This window comes from Sciurus vulgaris, assembly GCF_902686455.1.
Source record: "Sciurus vulgaris genome assembly, chromosome: 12".
NCBI lineage: Eukaryota > Metazoa > Chordata > Mammalia > Rodentia > Sciuridae > Sciurus > Sciurus vulgaris.
The window spans coordinates 106,719,799-106,742,131 of record NC_136473.1 but is presented as its reverse complement, the minus strand read 5'-3'; positions in this window follow the sequence as shown (position 1 = coordinate 106,742,131).

Here is a 22,333-nt window from a genome sequence, read left to right as displayed (position 1 = left end):
TGCTATAGGAAGGGCTGGAGTCGTGGCTCACTGGTAAAGCGCTTGCTTGGCGTGTGTGAAGCCCGGGGTTTGATACTCGGCACCACATGTAAATAAATAAAATTTAAAACTCACTGAGGGCTGGGGATATGGCTTAGTGGTGAAGTGCCCCTGAGTTCAATCCCTAGTACCAAAAAAAAAAAAAAAGGTTATAAATAAAATAAAGTTATTTTTTAAAAAGGCTGGGGATGTGGCTTAGTGGTTTAGCACCCCTGGGTTCAGTCCTCAGTACCAAGAAAAAAAGGAGTTTAAGTCAGAAAATATCTAAATAATCATTTATCTAGGTTTCTACAAAGCAACACTTGAACATTTGCAACAAATAACACAGAAAAAGAAGGAGGTGTTAGAACCTATTAATAGCTACACCTTCAATCTTATTGTCACTCCCAAGACAAGTGCTTTAGCAACAAGGCAGCCCTGGTCATTAGCCGAAGCTTTGATTTAGCATCAGTGCAGAGAAAGTGTGCCAAGCCCTGATTGTCAACACTTAGCTGCCTGCCTAGATTTCCCCAGAGGGTCTCTCATTTGGGCGAGTAGCAGGCCAAGGCCTACTTAGTTGAAGAGATGAAATCTTCATTATTTTTATGTAGGCCTTTCTCTTTAATAAAACAAAAATGAATACATAAAGAAAAACAAAAAATGGCCTCTTTTCTAAGCTGACTCACTGAACAATAGAAGGTGTATACCGACAAATGCTTCACCCAGTGAAACTGATTTAATTCGTTTTCCTTTTGGGAAAGCCCATCTTTATTTCAGTTTTTTAATATAGGAATTTTGAAATATATACAAAATAGATGAAACAGTTTTGTAAAGACCCCACATATCCATCACTCTAGCAACTCTCTCCTTGGTTCCTCTTGTACAAAATAGCACTACAAAATGAACTGCAGAAATTCTTAGTCCCTTGCTTTGGCTAGGGCACAGCTGTCTCAAAGCATCTCATGAAATCTTGAAAGCCAAATTTGAATTCATTTTAATTTTTTTTTTTTTTTTTTTTTTTTTTTCTGTACTGGGGATCGAACTCAGGGCCTTGTGCTTGCAAGGCAAGCACTCTACCAGCTGAGCTATCTCCCAAGCCCCAATTCATTTTAATTTAATTTATTACAAAATATGTACCTGGGCTGGGGTTGTGGCTCAGTGGTAGAGCACTCGCCTAGCATGTGTTAGGCACTGGGTTCAATCCTCAGCACCACATATAAATAAATCAAAATGAAGATCCATCAACAACTAAAAAAAATATTTGTACTTGTCACAAGGTAAACTTATGGGAAGATGAAAAAATATGTCACAAAATCTAACAGGCTAAACCCTAAGTTATAACATTGCCTGGCATTTATTGTCAAGCGCCAGTCACTTTACTAGGTATCTGCCCCACATGCCAATCAATTATTTAAGATTTTCAAGAATATCATATGGTAACTATTGGTAACCCTACTTGAAAGGTGGGGAAACTGAGGCTTGGAGAAGGTAAGTGACAGGCTCACAGTCAGAAACAACTGACTGCAGCTGACGTTGCCTGATTTCAAAGTCCTTGCTTTCTTATACAAACTGTAGTCAAAGAACCTACTAAAGCTCAATCCCAAAGACATATGTTACTAATGTTACAAGGAGAAAGAAAGTGATAAACAATTGGGGGGTAGGGGAGAAACTCAAAAAATTGTTTCAGTTAAGCCCTGGAATTAATTAAGCAAGGGAATTAATTAAGTCTATCTTACTCCATTAAAAAACTAGATTTCTTATCATGACCTAATGACTATGTAGGTTGCTCAGCAATACAACAATTTACAGTAGCCATAATTGCACAGTACAACATTATTTAACTGTGCCCACTATCACAATGCTGTTAAATTAGAAGTTGAGCAAAATAAATCACTGTAGATGCATTCCTACCTCCATCATCAGCTGATGCCTCTGCAGTGCATTAGAACCTGAGTTTTATTAGCTTCCTCATCCTCGTCTTTTCTAAAAAATTGGATTGTTTGACATATTTATTAAAATAAATGGCCTATAATCATCATTTTGTGTTCAGCTCCTACTGTCTTTAAAAAATATTTTGTTAGAGAAAATTTTTTATTTTTAACTTTTATCCATTTTATTCCACTTAAATATTTTAATTAAAGTATTGCATACACACAATTTTTAAAAACTCAAGTAGTATTAATGATTTTGGGGGGGATGGTGGTACTGGAGATTGCCCAGGAGCATTCTACCACTGAACGAAACTCCTATCATTTTTAAATTTGTATGGAAACAGGGTCCTGCTGAGCTGCTCGGGCTGGCCTCAAACTTGTGATTGTCTTGCCTTAGATTCCCAAGTAGCTGGGATTACAGGCGTGTACCACTGCACCCAGCCACATTGAATAAGTCATAAAGACAAACCCTCGTTTCTTACCCTTTCCCTCCAAACTATCTACCACTGATTGTCTCAGAAACACTTTGTTTTTCACCATTTCACCTATTTCTTTGTATTTTTGTGACCTATTCTTAGATGATACCTTTATAAAATTATCACTTGATATATTACATTTAACATAGTATATTGACTTTCTGGCATACAAGAAAGGGTTTATTTGTTCAACAAATATTGACAGCGTCTCTACTATATGTTCGACTTGCTCTACTTGCTTTGGGTGCCAGAGATAACAAAACAGTCAAATTCTTGACTATCAAGTGGACTAAACCCTCCCTCATACTTCTGGCATGATTAAGGTCATACACTGCATAATGACATTTTGACCAACTTTGGAGTGCATATAGGACAGTGGTCCCATAAGATTATAATGGAGCTGAAAAATTCCTGTTGTCTGGTGACGTTGTAGCTGTTGGAATGTCATAGCGTAATGCATTACTCATGTATTTGTGGGGATGTATAAACAAACCCCCTGTGATGTCAACCACATAAAAGTATAGTACATACAATTATGTACAGTATATAATACTTGATAATGATAGCAAACAACTATGTTATTAGTTCGTGTATTTTCTATGACATACATTTTATTGTTATTTTGTACTGTACTCCTTCTCCTTCTAAAAATGTTTGCTGTAAAACAGCAGGCGAAGTTCCACCAGCAGCCTCGTCTTACATCTTGTGTCAACCTCATCTCACTCTTTTTTTTTTTTGGGGGGGGGGGGGGGCTGGGGATCGAACCCAGGGCCTTATGCTTACAAGGCAAACACTACCGACTGAGCCATCTCCCCAGGCCCCCTCTTTTTTTTTTTTTTTAATGGATCTTAATTTTAATGGACCTTTAATTTATTTATATGCAGTGCTGAGAATCAAACCCAGTGCCTCACACATGATGGGCAAGTGCTCTACCACGGAGCCACAACCCCAGCCCACAACCTCATCTCTTGATTGCAGGATTTTCTCTTGTGCTTGATTTAATCTAGTGTTGTTCTGTTGAGCACGGCATAGGCAGCAGTAGGCTAAACTATACATATACGATGTAGTTCCATGTGTAGTAGGTTGTATCACCCAGGTCTGTATAAGTTCACTCTATGATGCTCGCACAACAATGAGAGCACCTGACGCGTTTCTCAGGGGGTATCACATTATTAAGCAACACGTGACTATAGTTTTTATTTAAAACAATCATTTGTTTATGTTATGTCTATGTAAACATTATTCACTACAGTGTTCAAACTACTCTGTAATTATCGTACTTTTTTTCGCAACTCTTTTTAAAAAATTTTAAAAGTTGTGTCTTAGTGCATTTCTGCTGCTATGACAAAATATCACCAACTGCGTAGATTACAAACAACAGAAACTTACTTTCCACGGTTCTGGAGGCTGGAAAGTCCAAGATCAAAAGAGATCAAAAGTTGCTGACATTTCAGTATCTGGCGTGGATATTCTTGCTGTGTTCTCACAGAGCAGAAGGCAGAGGACAAAATGGGCCGAACTCTGTTCGAAGCCTCTTTTATAAAGCCATTAATCCCACACACAAGGGAGGAGTCCTGGTGGCCGACATGAATTTTGGGGAACACATTTAGACCTTAGAAAGTTGTTACAACTGTTCAGTTAGACTCATGCTCCACTTTTCACTAGTTTTACCCCAAATGCTCACATATAACAAAAATCGATCCATTTCTTGTTTTCCTAGAGGCTCATATGTGGAAGCTACCCTCATGTTCCGATCTGTATAGCCCGCTGTCCAGGTAGACTTCCTCAGTGTCGTATTGCACGATTTCCTTGATTCCATGTCTTTCTTCATTTTGATCTATATCCCTGTTTTGTTGGAATCCATCCTGAGGAAAATTCAGAGAAGTTTGAATGGGAAATAAGTTTTCCAGGTCCTTGAATACAGGACAAGGTCTTTGACCCTCTTCTGGTTTGAAAGTTTTTTTGTTGGTTTTGCAAGCAAGAAGTAGGTTGATTGCAAAGGCAACAGAAATACAGAAATAGACTTCTCTGAAGAGCAGGGACCCTGGAGTTAAGAATTCCTGAAAGATAATTTTTCCTCAGAATTCTGAACACATTGCTGCATTATTTTATAGCAGTCGATACTGGTAACAGGATTCTGATGACGTTCTCTTTTGTGCCTTTAACTATGACCTCTCTGGAAGTTTTTAGAATCTTTGCTTAATTTCTGGTATTTTAAAATTTCACAATGACAAGCTGCAAGTGAACTCCCCCAATCCCCACCCCCACTCCAGTCATTGCTCAGGGTATTTAGGGTTTTGTTGTTGTCAATGTTATTTGGTATTTAGGGTTTTTAATTTGTAGACTCCTGTCCTTTGAACCTGAGCCGTTTTCCAGTATTATAACTTTTTTCCCTCTCTCTCTGTCTCTTTCTCTCTCTTGTATTGAGAATGAAAACCAGGTGGGCCTCTACCACTGATTCACATCTCTTTTTCTTTCTTTCTTTCTTTCTTTTTTTTTTTTTTAATTATTTTTTTGTGGTGCTGGGATCTAACCCACAGGTACATGCATGGCAGGCAAGTCCTTTACCACTGAGCCACATCCCCAGCCTTTATTTTTTACTTCAAGACAGGGTTTTGCTAAATTGCCTGAGCTGGCCTGGAATTTGTGATCCTCCTGCCCCAGCCTCTTGATTTGTTCGAATTGCAAGCATGTACCACCACTCTGGGATTCTAGTATTATTTCTTTGATATATTATTCCTATTTCTCTTTTCTTTTTTAAGACTTTACAATTTGGATGTTGCCTTAAATGAACGAATCCTCTCTACCTCTTTAATTTTCTATTTTCTACCGTTCCCTGCTTTCTGGAAGACTTCCTTAACTTTTTTTTCAACCCTTCTAATCATATTGATATTTTGACTAAGATATCTTTTGTGTTCTCAGTTTGTATTTGACAGCATTCTGTTTTTCTTTAAAAAAGGGGTATCATACAGTCTCTTACCTCTGGAAGTTTAAGAGTTTTAAAAAGAGTTCTGTCTTCCTGTGTGGATGTTTTGGATGGATGTGTCCCCCCCCCCCCCCCCCCCCCCCCGCACCCCCAAAGGTTTGTGTGTTGGAGGCTTGGAGTGGAGGGGGTGGGACAGTTAAGGGGAGGGACCTTGTGGGAGGTCCCAAGACTAGCCCTTCTCCTCTGTCTGATTTCCTATCTTGAAATGTCATCTCTCACTGCTGCTGTTATGGGCCAGGCTATATGGGCAATGACCAAACAGACTCCATTTTACCCTGAGACTCGTGTCATGTAAGACATGCTTCTCCCATAGGAACACCCTGCCTTTGTGAAATTCTTATACAATGTAAAATTGTTCTCTTTTTGGTTCCCATTTTTCTTGGACAATGTACCCTGTCAGAGAATGATTGTCTAGATGTTAGTAACCATTCTTTAATCGTAGCAACAGCCGCTTATGATTAATGTACCCACATACTTTACTTGCGGTATAAAAGGTGTACTCTAACCCTTGGAGGGAGTCGGGAGGGTGTGGACTTGCAGCCCGCCCCTCCTTCCCACCAGCTGGCAAATCCAGACCGCCAGCAGGTGAATAAAGATGGTTCTACCTCCAGATCCACTGGACTCGGTGATTTATTGGGATCTTGCCCTAACGCTATACACTCCTACTATGATTGCGCTATTTACCATGAGGTGAAAAGCAAAGGGGTTTTCACCAGAGCTGTGCTATATCATTTGGCTTCTCAAACTATGAGAGAAATAAACTTCGTTTCTTTATAAATACCCAGTCTCAGATATTTCATTATAGTAATGAACAAACAGACTAATGAAACCAGAGTTTGAGATGATACTATATTCTCTGCCTCTGCTGGCAAGTCAGGTCTGCATTAGTTGCAGGTCTCTGCAGCTGAGAAAGCACAGCGGGTGATGCCTGGGCACAGCTGGCAAAGCCAGATTCTTCTCCACTACCATGGAGTGGCATGTTGCAGCTCTTAATGGTGAGCCACACCCTCCTGTGTCACAGCAGACCCAGAAGCTCACTGCCAATTTTTTCTTTCCAGATTCTTGTCTTACAAATTTGAAGAATGAAATCCATGGATGACAACAGAAGGAAAGAGTGAAAGGAGAAGGATTTATTTTGGATTTATTTAAGTGGGTGAGAGGGGACCTCATAGGGATGACCACCTAAATGTACTAGTTTAGGGGCTTATGTAACCACTGGGTAGGGGCATTGACCAATGTCTACGCTAAACAGATCTTGGAAAAGTACCAGTGCCATTCATTTGCCCCATGTCCTTTTAGCCCTTGAATTTGAACTTTCCCATAACTTCTAATCAGGTCTGTTTCCACCTCCTGCCACTCAGGGACAAAGACTTGGCTGGAATGTTTGGAATGTTTCTATAGGTTAACCTCATGGAGTGGCCTTTACATTTAAAAATGCCTTAATTGGAATCCATTATCCACCCTGACTTATTCACTAATGCAAGAAGTTATCTTTGTCATATTTGGTTTTCTTTGTTCTGTTTAATTAGTTTGATGATTAGGTGTGAACCTAATGATTAGCTATTTCACTGGAGGGTCACCAAATGTCAGTCATTTTCCTTGAAATATTTAATTTCTGCTCCATAGAATCAGTTTTTTAAATTTTGGTAGGGTCATAGATGGAAGAGGAGACAATTTCATGTGATCAATCTTCCATCTTCAACCAGAATTTACCAGTGAGAAATCAAAATTTTTTCACATACACCATCTTTAGACTATGTTAGGTAATTGTCATTAATATGATTAGCAATATTTACAGTAATAGTTTTAAATTTTCACTTTGCAATAAGCTTTCCATGTGAGCTCATTAACACAGTTGGGGAGCACATGGAAAAACAAAGTCATGGTCATGAATTTGAAGCCCATGAAGACATACTAGTCTTAGTTGTGTGGACTCTATTTTCTCCCCTAACTCAAAGAGAAAGTCCTGAGAGTTATTTGGGGCAATTATAGAATAGGCATTTTTCTACTTCTGTTAGGAATATGTGTCCTGGGTAGTTGTGATATGCCACAAGGATGTCAAAGGGACAAACAATACTGGCAACTTGAAAATGGAAAACGAATAAACACAAAAAAACTAACCCACAGACATATCACTATAAATCAATCCATTTCTGCTGTGGGGATCAACCCCATCTACGTCATTTCCCCAGAAGCAGATGGAGACTTGGGAGAGAAAGGTTTACTGGGGAATGAATGCTCTTGGGGACATGGACTTCAGGCAGTAAGGGCCAGAGGGAGAAGCTGACCAGGGATGCAATCACACAGAGGCCCCAGGCGATCCCACAGGAAGCCTGGAAGCTGGGTATAGAGTTGTCCCACCTTGACATGAGAGGCCAGCTCTTCATGCCCTCCCATCAACCACTTGTTAAAACTAGCTAGTTGTCAACAAGGAGAGAGGCATGGCCTGAAGACAACTTGAGTAAAGTGTCTCTCTTCTGCTGATGACCATTTGTAAGGAGTTTTGCAATTGTGAACCGGTAGCCAAAACATCTGGCAGGCCACAGTGTCCACTACAATATACAAAGGACTTGTCTTCTTGAAAGCCCACAAGCCGGAGTGTTGACTAGATACCTATGAAGAAAAAATGGACGATTCAGTGGCAGGAGTGCAATTATATTTGGACTGAGAAGGAGCTACGAACCTGTTTAATCCATAAGCTAGATAATTAGTCCCCAAGAAATAGAAGAAATGAAATGAACTTTGTGACTTTTATTTCATTTGATTTTGCATTTTGTGTATTTTGGGTGTACTTACTTTGGTTAGCAGTCATTCTTGGATTTTAAACATGAAGTGGAAGCCATTATGTTTAGGTTTATAGTATTAAATTAGGGAAAGTTCAAAGATGACAGGAGAAAGAAAGCACTCAGAATGTATTTCAAATGCACTTAACAAAGAAGGGAATAGTAGAAGTCAAAAATCTTCACCAAGTTTTCACCCTATAGTTAGGGAAGAAGAGAACAATATTGACTTCATTACACTAAAATAGGTGAGTCTTTGAGCATATAGGGAAAACCCCTACCCCTGGTTTTTTTGTTTTGGTTTTTTTTTTTTTTTTTTTTTTTTTTTGTACATTATTGCAATGTTTATAGAAGCAATATGCAATACTATCCATTCTTCATTCTGTAAAATTGTATCTTGCTATTGTGTTTGTTATGCTTTAAAGAAACAGTTGAGGAAGAAAGAATATCATCTCAAGTGCTTACATCTCCTGTCTGTCCCATGGGTCTCTCCCCGTGTTGTCTTACCTCTGATAATTACATTATGATTCTTGAAAGTGATAGAGAAACTCAGTCACATCCTTTGATGTCTTTTGCTGTTGCTAAAAAGTCAATATTTTCTAGATGAAGATATGGTTTTGACAAATAACTATGGGAAACGACAATGTGAAACTTTAACTTCATTCTCTCAAACTTCAAATCTGTGGAAAACAGGAGGTAAAGGAGGAGAGGGGAGCTCAAGAGCCTAAAAATCTGTTGTTGGAAACGGAAGTATGGGGATCAAATAACACAGAACTTCGGGGGGGGGGGGGAGGTTCTGAGAGGTAGTGACTTAGCTGGGTTCCATGTGACAAAATGCACCATGAAGGCAAGCAGCAGCCAGTCATGTGCAGGAGCAACTGAGCTTCACTCAGCTGGCAGCTGAATCCAACATCCTACCCTGAGAACCAAGGCACTTGGCTTCTCTCCTCCTAAAGCCAGGGAGAGGGTTTAAGCCTCATCTCAGAGAAACTTCAGGAAACTCTTTCTGGAGATTAGGTGTGTTTGTTTGGACTCTGTTCGGTAAGTTCAGTGGTTCCTGCCTTTGTTGACACAAAGACTCCATCAACTGCAATGTAGAGCTATAAAATTCAAAATGTACTTTAAGATAGGGTGAAAAACAAGTCTTCCTCCCGCTTCTGTCCGGCCTTTCCATTCCCTTCCCAGAGGTAAACATTGCTTCCAACTTCTGGTGTATTTGCTTTAAATGTGTGGACTTAAAAAGGTGAGACTTTTTATTTTTATTTGGATCCCCTTCTTTTCACTCGAAATCAATAGGATTACCTTATTTTAGAAAATGTCTAAATGTCTAAATCTAAATGTTAGATTTAGTCTTGTGAGTTCATAGTAAACTTCTGCCAGCTGTTTTTTTTTGTTGTTGTTGTTGTTTTTGTTTGTTTTTTTTTACTGGGGATTGAACTAGGGATGCTTTGCTGCTCAGCCACATCACCAGTCCTTTTTTTTTTTTATGTTTTGAGATGGTCTCACTCAGTTGCTGAGGACCTTGTTAAGTTGCCAAGGCTGGCCTCAAACTTGTGCTCCTCCTGCCTCAGCCTCCAGAGTGACTTGAATTACAGGCATGAGCCACCCCCTCCAGCCCTCTGCTGGCTCTTAAGGATCAATTAATACTTCTTTTAAAATTATACAATGTGTGACTGCCCTTGCATATCTACTGACTTACATAGTTTTCAGGGGTTACATATTGCAGTTTATTTGGGGGCCAGGTAGGGAATAGAAATATGTAAAATGGCTGGGAGGTGGCACCTGGTAATTGAGAACAAAGGTATTTCAAAGGCCAAGTTTACTATACACATAATACAACTATACTGTGTAGTCTTGTGGCCTTTTATTACACAGTTTATCCTTTTATAAAAGTGATTTTGTATTTTTTAAAATATTTTTTTTAGTTGTCAATGGTCCTTTATTTATTTATATGCGGTGCTGAGAATCGAAGCCAGTGTCTCACATATGCTAGGCAAGCGCTCTACTACTACTGAGCTACAACCCCAGCCTCTCATTTTGTAATTTTGATTGACATAATATTTACACATATTTAAAAGTATTTTGTGGTTTTTTTAATAGAATTTTTTAAAATTTATTTTTATTGTAAACAAATGGGATACATGTTTCTGTTTGTACATGGAGTAACAGCATACCATTTGCATATTCATAAATTTACATAGAGTAATGATGTTTGATTCATTCCATTATTTTTTTCCGTCCCCCCCACCCCTCCCACCTCTCTTTTCCCTCTATACAGTCCCACCTTCCTCCATTCTTGTCCCACTCCCACCCCCCAGTAAGTGTCATCATTCGCTTATCAGTGAGATCATTCCTCTTTTGGATTTTTGAGATTGGCTTATCTCACTTAACATGATATTCTCCAATTTCATCCATTTGCCTGCAAATCAGAATTTTATTATTCTTTATAGCTGAGTAATATTCCATTGTATATATATACCAGAATTTCTTTATCCATTCATCAATTGAAGGGCATCTAGGTTGGTTCCATAGTCTGGCTATTGTGAATTGAGCCGCTATGAACATCGATGTGGCTGTATCTCTGTAGTATGCTGATTTTAAGTCCTTTGGGTATAGGCCGAGGAGTGGGATAGCTGGATCAAATGGTAGGTCCATTCCAAGTTTTCTAAGGAATCTCCACACTGCTTTCCAGAGTGGCTGCACTAATTTGCAGCCCCACCAGCAATGTATGAGTGTACCTTTTCCCCCACATCCTCTCCAACACCTATTGTTGCTTGTGTTCTTGATAATCGCCATTCTAATTGGGGTGAGATGGAATCTTAGTGTAGTTTTGATTTGCATTTCTCTTATTACTAAAGATGTTGAACATTTTTTCATATATCTGTTGATTGCTTGTACATCTTCTTCTGTGAAGTGTCTGTTCATTTCCTTAGCCCATTTGTTGATTGGGTTATTTGTATTCTTGGTGTAGAGTTTTTTGAGTTATTTGTATATTCTGGAAATTAGTGCTCTATCTGAAGTATGAGAGGCAAAGATATTCTCCCACTCTGTAGGCTCTCTCTTCACATTAGTGATAGTTTCCTTTGCTGAGAGAAAGCTATGTAGTTTGAAATCTATCCCAGTTATTGATTCTTGCTTTTATTTCTTGTGCTATGGGAGTCCTGTTAAGGAAGTCTGATCCTAAGCCAACAAGGTGAAGATTTGGACCTACTTTTTCTTCTATAAGATACAGGGTCTCTGGTCTGATTTCAAGGTCCTTATTTTGTGGTTTTTTGATTCATGACTGGATATGCTAATTACTCTGAGTATGGGTGTTTGTATATATGTAATACACCTTAAAGTTTCATCACTTTTTTATGGGGATTACATTTTAAATCCTCTTTATTTTGAGATATATAATGCATTATTGTTAATTTTGTTCACCCTGCTGTGCCACAGAACAACAGCACTTGCTTCCTTTATCAAACTAAGTGCTACGCATGTCCTGACTTCGGCCTTTGAAATACCTTTAGACTGGGCATTTCCATCTGTATATCACCCACCACTTCCAGTCGTCTTCTGGCAGCTATTTCACATATGACCTGGGTCCCAGTCATATGGCTAGCCTCTCCCTCTCCCCACTTCCTCCTGCTGGTGCACCCTGGTAATGCACTGCCAATCACCCGGAGCCTGGCAGCTTAGACCAACGCCATGTCTGAGCTTACAGCTCTGTGGTTGGAAACATGGACAGAGCCCGACCCACGGAGTCCCCTTACTGCATGAAACGCTGAGATCACTGGACTGGGTTTTGTCTGGAGGCCGTTGAGAATTTGCTTCCCAGCTCCTCCAGGGTGTTAGCAGATTTTGCTCTCCATGGTGGCGGCACTGAGATCACCCTTTCCTCCCTGGCTGCCTGCCCGCCCGAGGCCCCTCACTGGGCCCCGCAGGCCCTTGCTCCCCTGTTGCCGTGGAGAATCTCCTTCGCTGGGAACAATCGTTCTCTTTCAAGAATCTGACTTCAGGCTGATTAGGTCAAGTCTTTTCTTTTTTAGGGACAACACAACAAAAATTTATTTTTGAAATGTTTTAAATTGACGTAAAATTGTACACATTTGCAGGATCCCATGTGATGTTTTAATACATCTATGCACATTGTGTGGTGTTCAAATCTGGGTCAGTGCATCCATATCCTTAAACACTTAAAATTGTGTGTAATGAAGGCATTTAATATCCTTCTAGCTTTTTTGAAATATATAGTATATGATATTTTCTACAGTCACTATTGTGCAATAGCACACCAGAACTAATTTATTTGTTTGTAATTGTAACTTTGTACCTATGGACCTTTGTACTTTTCTCATCCCTCTCTCCCCTACACTTTTCCCAACCTGTGGTACCCGAGATCAACTTTTATAGATTCCACAGGAGCAAGATCACATGGTATTTTCCTTTCTGTGCCTGACTAATTTAACTCAAGAACCCATGTTCTAACATGCCCTCTAGTTTGAATCCTGTTGAGGCAAATGATGTGATTTTATCCTTTTTTGTGACTGCATGGTATTCCATTGTTTCGTATGCTATGGTTTCTTTATCCATTCATCAGTTGATAGACATGAGTTGACTCAATTTCTTGACTATTGTGAATAGGGTGGCAATAAACATGGGGTAGGTCAAGTCTTTCTCTTTTTTTAAATATATATTTTTAGTTGTAGGTGGACATAATACCTTTATTTTGTTTTTATGTAGTGCTGAGGATTGAACCCAGGGCCTCATGTACTCGAGTCAAGTGCAATACCACTGAGCTACAATGCCAGCCCGAGGTCAAGTCTTTCTTAAAAAACTGTGCTGTAATAATATAACCTACTGGGCTGGGATTGTGGCTCAGTGGTAGAGTGCTTGCCAGGCATGTGTGAGGCACTGGGTTGGATTCTTAGCACCACATACAAATAAATAAATAAAGGTTAATCAACAACTAATACAAATATTAAAATAATTATAATAATACAACCTGCTTATGGTAGTGAAATACAACACATTCATAGTACCAGATATTATACAGGGCATGTGTGCAGGGGTTGGGAATCTTGCAGGTCATCCTAGAATTCTGCCTTCCACAGAAGTTAACAATTTCTAATTCGTGATTCATATTATATGTCCTATTGTTGCCTCTGGAAGCTTATCGAGATTTTCCATTGTTCTCAGCTTTCTGGAATTTCATGGTATGCTTTCGTCTAAGTCTATTTTTATCTACTGGGCTGCACACTATATAAGCCATTTCAGTGTGGAAACAAACTCACATCCTTAAATTCCTTCTGAATATTTTCATTGATTATTTCCTCTCCTTCGTTTCTCTGTTGCTGTCTGGAGATGATTATCTGGATGTCAATCCATCTGGATTTGTCCTCTAGTTCCCCCTCCCCCATTTTTCATCTCTGCTTTATGTTCTACTATTTTCCCCAATAAAAATCTTCCACATGTTGAATATTTTCTCTTGGGTTTTCAAAGCATTAATTTGCGAGCATTGATTTTCTTGGTTTTGTTTTATTTGTATCATGAATGTTAATTTTGTGTGACACTGATGTTCTTGTTTTATGGATGAAATGGTTTCTCTTGTTTCTCTGAGGATGTTAGTAAGGGGTTTGTTTGTTCATTTTTAAGTATTCTTTCCACAGAGTCTGTTTCCTCAACACTACTTTTTTCCCCTTCTGTCTTGGGGATTGAACCCAGGGCCTTACTGCAAGCTAGGTAAGCACTCCACCACTGAGCTACCTCCCCAGGCCCCAAGTCACATGTACATATTTACCAGAGGCTTTCCTCAGATGACTACGATCTTTGTTCATCTCTTTCAAATCACTAAAAAGGTGATTGGAAGCTCCAAGCCCACCCACGAGTAGGGCTTGTTAACTTTGAAGTTTCCTGTAGAGGGAGTGGCTTGGGCCACTGTGTTAAGGACCGCCTGTGCTGATTTTCTCTCTTTCTCTCTCTCTCTTTTTTTTTTTTTTTTTGTCTTTTCCCTGTGCTGGGAATGGAACCCAGGGCCTCAGGCACACTAGGCTGGTGCTCTACCAGTGAGCTACATCCCAGCCCAATGCTAATGTCTCTAGGTCTTTCACCTTGGACTACTCAGATATTCTCAATTCATATCTCCTGCCTTGGTGTTGTCGGTCTAGTGTTCAGCTTCCTATTGCTGAATAGCGCCTAAGAATGGAGGGTGCATGTTCTTGTAGTGTGCGAAATTCAAAATCTTTCACTTCGTGGCATCAACATTAACACACGATGTGGTTTTCTACCTGCATACTTGGTGGAGTACTTAAGAGTATTTGCCTCTCTTCTTGGTCTACTGAATTTTGACCTGCCTGAAGTATTCCTTCCTGCCTTTGCACTTATTGAAAGTATGGTTCATGCCACTCATAGCACCTTGAATTGTATATAATATGTTACTTCTTTACTAGGGACAGACTCTGGTTTGTTGTTTTATGGTACTGGGGATTAAACTCAGCTCAGGGGCATTCAATCACTGAGCCACATTCCCAGCCCTATTTTGTATTTTATTTAGAGACAAGGTTTCACCGAGTTGTTTAGTGCCTCGCTTTTGCTGAGGCTGGCTTTGAACTCCCAATCCTCCTGCCTCAGCCTCCTGAGCTGCTGGGATTATAGGCATGTGCCACTGTGCCTGGCTAGGGACAAACTCTTTGAAGACTACAACTGTGCCTGTACCATAGAGTTTTCCATCATGCCGTCCTTATCGTGTGTGTGTGTGTGTGTGTGTGTGTGTGTGTGTGTGTGTGTGTTGCAGGGAAGTACTGGGGATTGAACCCAGGAGTGTTTTACCACTGAGCTACATCCCTACCCCTTTTTATTTTTTTATTTTGGGAAAGGGTCTTTCTCAGTTGCTTAGGGCCTCATTAAATTGATGAAGCTGGCCTTAAACTTGCAATCCTCCTGCTGCCTCAGCCTTCCAAGTTGCTGGAATTATAGGTGTGCTCCATGGCTCCCAGCCCCTGTGGACTTTTCACAAATATCTGTTGAATGAATGTCAGATGGATAGTGATGAGGAAGATCTCATTCATATTCTCCAAGATATATCTCTACTGATTCTTCCCCTTTAGGACTTTCTAGATAGATGTTTTCAATCTTATTCATTTGGCATCTTTCAGAAAAGTACATTATGTAATTGGAAATGTAATAGGGAAAGAGAAACGTCAAGGTCCACTATCTTCTTGTGTCAAGAAATTCCCACATGGAATAAATCGTTAAACAGTCAAATATGTAGCTATCCTGATAATACTTTTTCCATTTCCTTTCCTGAACCATTTTCAGAGACTTTCAGGATGGCAGGCGTTGCCAGTTCTTAAATAACTTTGAACCCGTTACCAGCACTAGCTATCTTATAAATGCACGTAAGAAGATGTGTAGTCTATCCTCTTTCCAAGTCTGCAATTCAGTTTGAGCTTCCTGATGCCTTCCTGGGTGAAGAAACTCTGTAGGACGGAGGATCCATAGCCCAGCCAGGGGCAGAGTATTGTTTAGCTTTCTTGAGGCTTTTGGTTGGATCCCTGGTGTTACCCAAAAGAAACTCTAAAAAATTTTGTAAAAAGGAATACTAAAATGCCTTCATGTCAGTCATCAAGTCTCTTTCTTAAAACACCTTGGAAGAAGCAATTTCTTGAAGATAGAGGTCCCCTGCTTTATGATTCACTATAAGAATTCTGGCAGCAAACCTGAAACCTCCTCCCGTTTACTTTTTTCTTTTAAAAATATTTCTTTCTCTTTTTCCTTTATGAAGACAGGATCCCACTAAGTTGCCCAGGCTGGCCTGAAACTCTGCATCCTCCTGTTTCTGCCTCCTGAGTAGCTGGGATTATAGGTATGTGCCACTGCATCTGGCTTTGCTTTTCTTTTAATTCTCATTTAATTTCTCTTCATCCTTCAAATCTTCACACAAATTTTATCCCTTTAACTAAGTAATACTGTTAAGTACAAAACAATTTTGGAAACACAGCACAGATAGAGAAGAAAATAAAAATTTGTAATACTACCATTCAAAAATATATTTTTTACTATTTTGTAATATTTCCTTCTAATCCCTTTTCTGAATAATCTAATTTAAAATTACATAGAAAATTATATCAGTATCTTTACATTTTTAACTTAAAATTATATTATGGATATTTTTCTATATTGGAATGGTTTTCAGGAGACAGCCTCTGAAGATAAAGTCTTTATTAAATTCAAATCTCACTTCTCCCATTTAAGAGCTGTATAATTTTGTGTGAGTTACTTAACCTATGCCATAGCTTCCTTATCCATATGAACGACATGATAATGAACTGCCTCCTGCAGGAGATTTGTGTTTATTGAATGAGTTACTGCATATAAAACACTTAGAACAATACCTCACACAGAATAAGCACTAGGTGAACATTAGCTATTGCTATGTAAATATAGTTTCAGGGCTAGAGGTGCAACTCTGAGGTAGAGTAGCTTGTCTAGCAGCCTGAAGGCCCTAGGTTCAATCCCCAGCACTGCAAAAAATAGTAATAATATAAATAAATAAATAAAATCTATAACGTAGTAACATAGTAGTCCATTATTTGGATTTACTGTAATTTATATAGTCAATCTTTTATTATTGGACTTCCAGGTTGTTTCCAATTAAAAAAAAAATTATTTGTTCTTTTTGTTATACATGACAATAGAATGTATTCTGGCAAATTATACGTATGTGGTATAACTTATTCTAATTAGGATCCCACTATTGTACATGACGTGGAGTGACCCTTGGTCATGTATTCAAATACAAGCCCAGGTAAGTTATGTCCAATTAATTCTATTGTCTCTCCTATTCCACCCCCTTCCCTCCATTTCCCTTTGTCTAATCCCATGGATTTCTATTATTCTCTTCCCCAACCTCCCTTGTTTTGGGTTAGCATTAACAAATGAGAGAGAACATTTGGCCTTTGGTTTTGAGGATTGGCTTATGTCACTTAGCATGATATTCTCCAGTTCTATCCATTTACTGGCAAATGTCATTATTTAATTCTTCTTTATGGCTGAGTAATATTTCAGTGTGTGTGTGTGTGTGTGTATACATGTATATATATACATATATACATATATATATATATATATATCTGTTGCTGGCATAGGTGGGTACAATACCTTTATTTTATTTTTTGTGTGGTGCTGAGGATTGAACCCAGGGCCCCATGCATGCTGGGCAAACACCCTACCACTGAGCCTCAACCCCAGCTTGTAGCTGTAACCCCAGCCCCTGTTGCCATTCTTGTTCCTTCTCAACCCATTCTTCTACAGTAGCAGAGAATTTTATTAAAATACAAAACCAAAGCTAGGCTACATATATGTATGTATATGTATATCACATTTTCTTTATCCGTTCATCTGTTGAAGGACATCTAGGTTGTTTCTGTCGCTTGGCTATTGTGAGTTGAGCTGCTATAAACATTGATGTGACTGTACCACTGTAGTATGCTGTTTTAAAGTCCTTTGGGTATAGACTGAGGAGTGGGATAACTGGGTCAAATGGTAGTTCCAATCCAAGTTTTCTAAAGAATATCCATACATTTTCCAAAGTGGTTCTAATTTTTTAATATTGCAAATAACATAATGTGTCAACATCCTTGTGCCTATGTCAATGAAAATGTCTGAATTTTTGTTAAATTCCTAGAAATTATTATGAACTATGAGGTAATTAGTTTATTAATTTTTTCCTTTACTCCATCCTCCCCAAGGATGTAAGTTCCACGGGGCAGACAATTTTCCATGCTTCTTTAGTACCTACCATCTTTCCAGTAGCTAGAAGAGTACCCCAACATAGGAAGGACCTGATAAATACTTGTTTGTTGAAAGACACATATCCACTTGAAGAATCTTGATAGAGATGGCTAAATTGATCCCCAGAATTAACACTGGCCCCTGAGGTGCTAGTCCTGACTCCTGACCCTGCAGATTCCTTGCCTGAGGAATCTTGAGGCCAGCATCTCTGAGACGTGAGGCATCAGCTCTTCTGGAGTGCTGTTAGTCACGCTCCATCAGGTGGGCTCAGCCCACAGTCTTCCTTTCCCACTTGTTCTGTGGAGAGCGATGGTCTGCGGCAGTCTTCTCTTGTCTTGACCGGTCTCATTTTTAGGAGTGCTCTGAGCCTGGATAATGCATGTTGGTCCTAAGTAGCAGCAATTAGCACAAAGTGCTGGAGGCAAAAAGAGAAATGATTTTAGGAAAATAGAGTTGGATATTTTTTCCTTAAAACTCAAGAAGTAATATGCAGTGAGAATCTCTGGAGGTGCTGGCAGGCTCTAGAAGAAACCAGGATTTTTCTCTGGTCTTCTCTTTGCTGATTGGCTTTCCCCATTTCTTGGTGCATCCATGGATCTGATTACATGTTATGGTGCCATCCATGCTTAGGGAGTTACCTACCTGTTTTGAATCCTAGTTGAGAATTTCTAGAATTTCTGAGATAGAAAATCTTATTGATGGAGCTGGGGATGTGGCTCAGTGGTAGAGCACTTGCCTGGCACGTGTGAGGCACTGGGTTCAATTCTCAGCACCACATAAAAATGAATAAATAAAATATAGGTATTGTGTCCATCAACAACTTAAAAAAAAAAGAAAAGAAAGAAAAGAAAAGAAAAAGAAAACCTTACTGGCCTGACTTGATTTGGATCAAGCATCTTGTGCAGCTGAATCACTCTTGTTACATGAGAAGGGGTCATGTAGTGAGATGTGGTCTTCAGGTGCCCTTCCTGGGAAGGGAGGGTCAGTTCTGAGAGAAGAGGGGGGAATTATTTTGAGCTGAGCAAAAATCTCCTGAAGTCTTTGCCGCAATGATCTTGCTCAAATCCTTTCCTTACCTAAAACATTTCCATCCTTAAAAGCCCAAGAAGAATCTCCAGTTTTGTAAACATAAATATACCTTGTTAGTCCAAATGATTATTTTTTAATCTCTGTGATTCCTGATAACTTATTTTCTGCCCTGTGCAATTTAGTATTATGTTAAAACAATACATTATTTTCTAATTGTTTTATTCAGGAAGATTTTGATTTCCAAACTGGTAAGCATTTTAAGGTAGAAGAGTGTCTCTCAAATTTCATTTCTACACTTAGAAAGTATTCAATGAATACTTTTACATTCTTGTTAAAAGTTTTACATTCTTTAAAAGAAAGTTAATGTCCTGTCAAGTGATAGGATTTTATTTTGAGTTTTTTTATATGTATTATACATGGAAACTCTTTATTAATAATTAGTAGAATTATGAAAATCTCTAAAATACACACCAAATTCCCAAGTTGTCCTGTCTGTTGCTGGCGTAGGTGGGTACAATACCTTTATTTTATTTTTGTGTGGTGCTGAGGATTGAACCCAGGGCCCCATGCATGCAGGGCAAACACCCTACCACTGAGCCTCAACCCCAGCTTGTAGCTGTAACCCCAGCCCCTGTTGCCATTCTTGTTCCTTCTCAACCCATTCTTCTACAGTAGCAGAGAATTTTATTAAAATACAAAATCAAAGCTAGGCACAGTGGTACACACTTGTAATCCCAGCTACCAGGAAAACTGAGGCAGAAGGATCCCAAGTTCAAGGCCAACCTGGGTAACAGTGATCACCTTTAGGTTCAATCTCTATTACTACAAAAAAAAAAAAAAAAAAAAAAGCAAATCCAAATCCTATCACGCCACTTCTCTGCTAAAAATTCTTTCAGCTCCTCAGGCACCTGAAGGCCTTTCTCTTCCTCAGACCTTTTTTTTTTTTTTTTTTTTTTTCTCCTTTTTACTACTTTTAGCTGTAGATGGACACAATTTCTTCGTTTATTTTTAATGTGGTGCTGAGAATTGAACCCAGGCCTCACAGGTGCCAGGCAAGTGTGCTACCACTGAGCCACAACCCCAGCCCTCTTCTTCAGCTCTTTGCATGCGCTATTTATTATCACAGGAGAGTGACAACTTCTGCAGTATTGCCTCTCCTTGAGTCTCAGCTGCAAGGTGGCATCTTTCCTTGACATGACTACTGACCACCCTAAGTATCTCTGTTCTGTATTATTTGAACCATATATGTATTTCCTTTTTAAAAATTTCACAACTATTTTATTTTTCTTCTTCTTCTTACTTTTTTTTTTTCTTTTTCTTTTCTTCTTTCCCCTCACAGTATCCACAGGACCTGGCATGAAGTAACTTCAGAATATACTTGATTTACTAAACAAGAGTAATAAGACAGATAGGATGCTAATTTACCAGCAGTTCTATGTGGTTCTAATAGTGGTTCTAAGATTATTAGAAGGCAAACTTCCATGGTGGATGCTATTTAATTTTAAGCAAAACGTTTGATCTTGTTCTTTATTTTCCCACACATAAGTAAAATATAATTGCATCCTATTAGTTTGTTTATGGAAACATTACTCATAAAAGCAATTTGGAAGTGATGATGAGTGTCTACACTACTAATCAGGCATGCAAACGATGTGTGTGACTGTGTTTAGGAACATGAAAACATGCCAACTGGACGTGCTTTCTTCATGAAAACTGGGAAATGTTTTAAATGTAAACTGATGAGAATTTGTCTGGGAACAGTAGATGATTACATGATAAAAAGACCTTTTAGAAAACCTTATTAATTCGTTTGTATTTCTTCTTTGATGTGGAAAAGGGACTTGCAAAAAATTTAAGAAGGAGCTGGAGAAAATATCTTGAAATCGTGGGATTCCATTTTGTGTCTGGAATTTCTTTTGCTAATAGCATGGTTTTTCATACTTTAATAATACCTTATGCATTAACAACACTTTGCAACACATTCGTAAGCAGGGAAAAAATTGTCACTGTTTTAGAGGTGTGGAAATGGAGGTTAAGAAATTTGCCCCAGGTCACATGATTAGTAACAGGCTACGGTAGGGAGGGGCGAAGGTGCTCTCAAACTCCCTATTTTTGGTTTCTGGCCCAGGGCTAAGCCATCTCTCTAATAAATGCTAGGTGCTAAACTGACATTTCCTATTGATCCTACTGGAGGTTTGTAAATAAATAATGGAAATTATTTTATAAGCAGAATCACTCAAATAATCTATAATCCTGTAAACATCAAGAATATTGACATTAGGGATTTTGCCACCACTCATTTCAAAACTTTTTTCTTCGTTTATGGTATATTCTAGTTTTGGGGACATTTAATATAAAAAATCATGACTATGCAGTTCAGAAAGATGGTTCTATTAACTGTGATGCCACCTGAAATTCAAAATTATGTAGGTCACCTAGTGCCCTCTGCTGAAACAAGCAGAGTATAACAAATTAATACTTGTAACACATTCTCTCCAAGGAACTGATTATTGGTGTTACGTCTCAGGATAGCAAAGAATCCCCACTTGGGTCATAATTGTGCATTTCTAAATATATTGATTACATAAACTAAGAATTTCTGTTATTAGTGTCTAAGTCAGTGACAAGCTCAGAGGACATTCCATAACTGTTTGGTAGATTGATTTACATGTACTGTGGTTTGTCCTAGGAGTGTTCATGTGACAATCCACATGGCATTCTTTTGTGGTTGTGTTTGGCCCTCAGTAATGTCCTCTTCTCCTGGAGCCTTGCCTGGAGACTTGGCAGCCACTGTAACTTCTTATCTTCCCCCAACCCCCACCCACCAGGTTGTTATTTTTGGTTTTGCTCAAAATACACTGGAAGTTTACAAGAGCTTAGACATTTGAGTAAGACAGATCTGAGTTTAAATCCAGGCTGTGCCACTTCCTTAAACAAATTACTCATCCTTTAAAAGATTTTCTTTCTGTAGGAGGGAAAAGAGTCTACCCTGATTCATGGAAACTCTGCGTGAATTTGAGTGATGTAATGCAAACGAGTGGCTCAACACAGTACCTGTCTCTTAGCCATTGCTCAGTTATGGTTAGCTTTATTGTTGTTTTGTTATATTTTAGCTTAAGCAAATTTTGCCTCCCCATAGAGGGAACTGAACCCAGGGCCTCACATGCTAAGCAATCACTCTACCACTGAACTACATCCCTCCCTTTTTTTATTTTTTATTTTATTTTATTAAAATCTTTTTTACTTTTACAGACTGCATTTTGATTCATTGTACGCAAATGGGGTACAAGCTTTCATTTTTATTTTGAGACAGGATCTGGTTAATTGATCAGGCTGGTC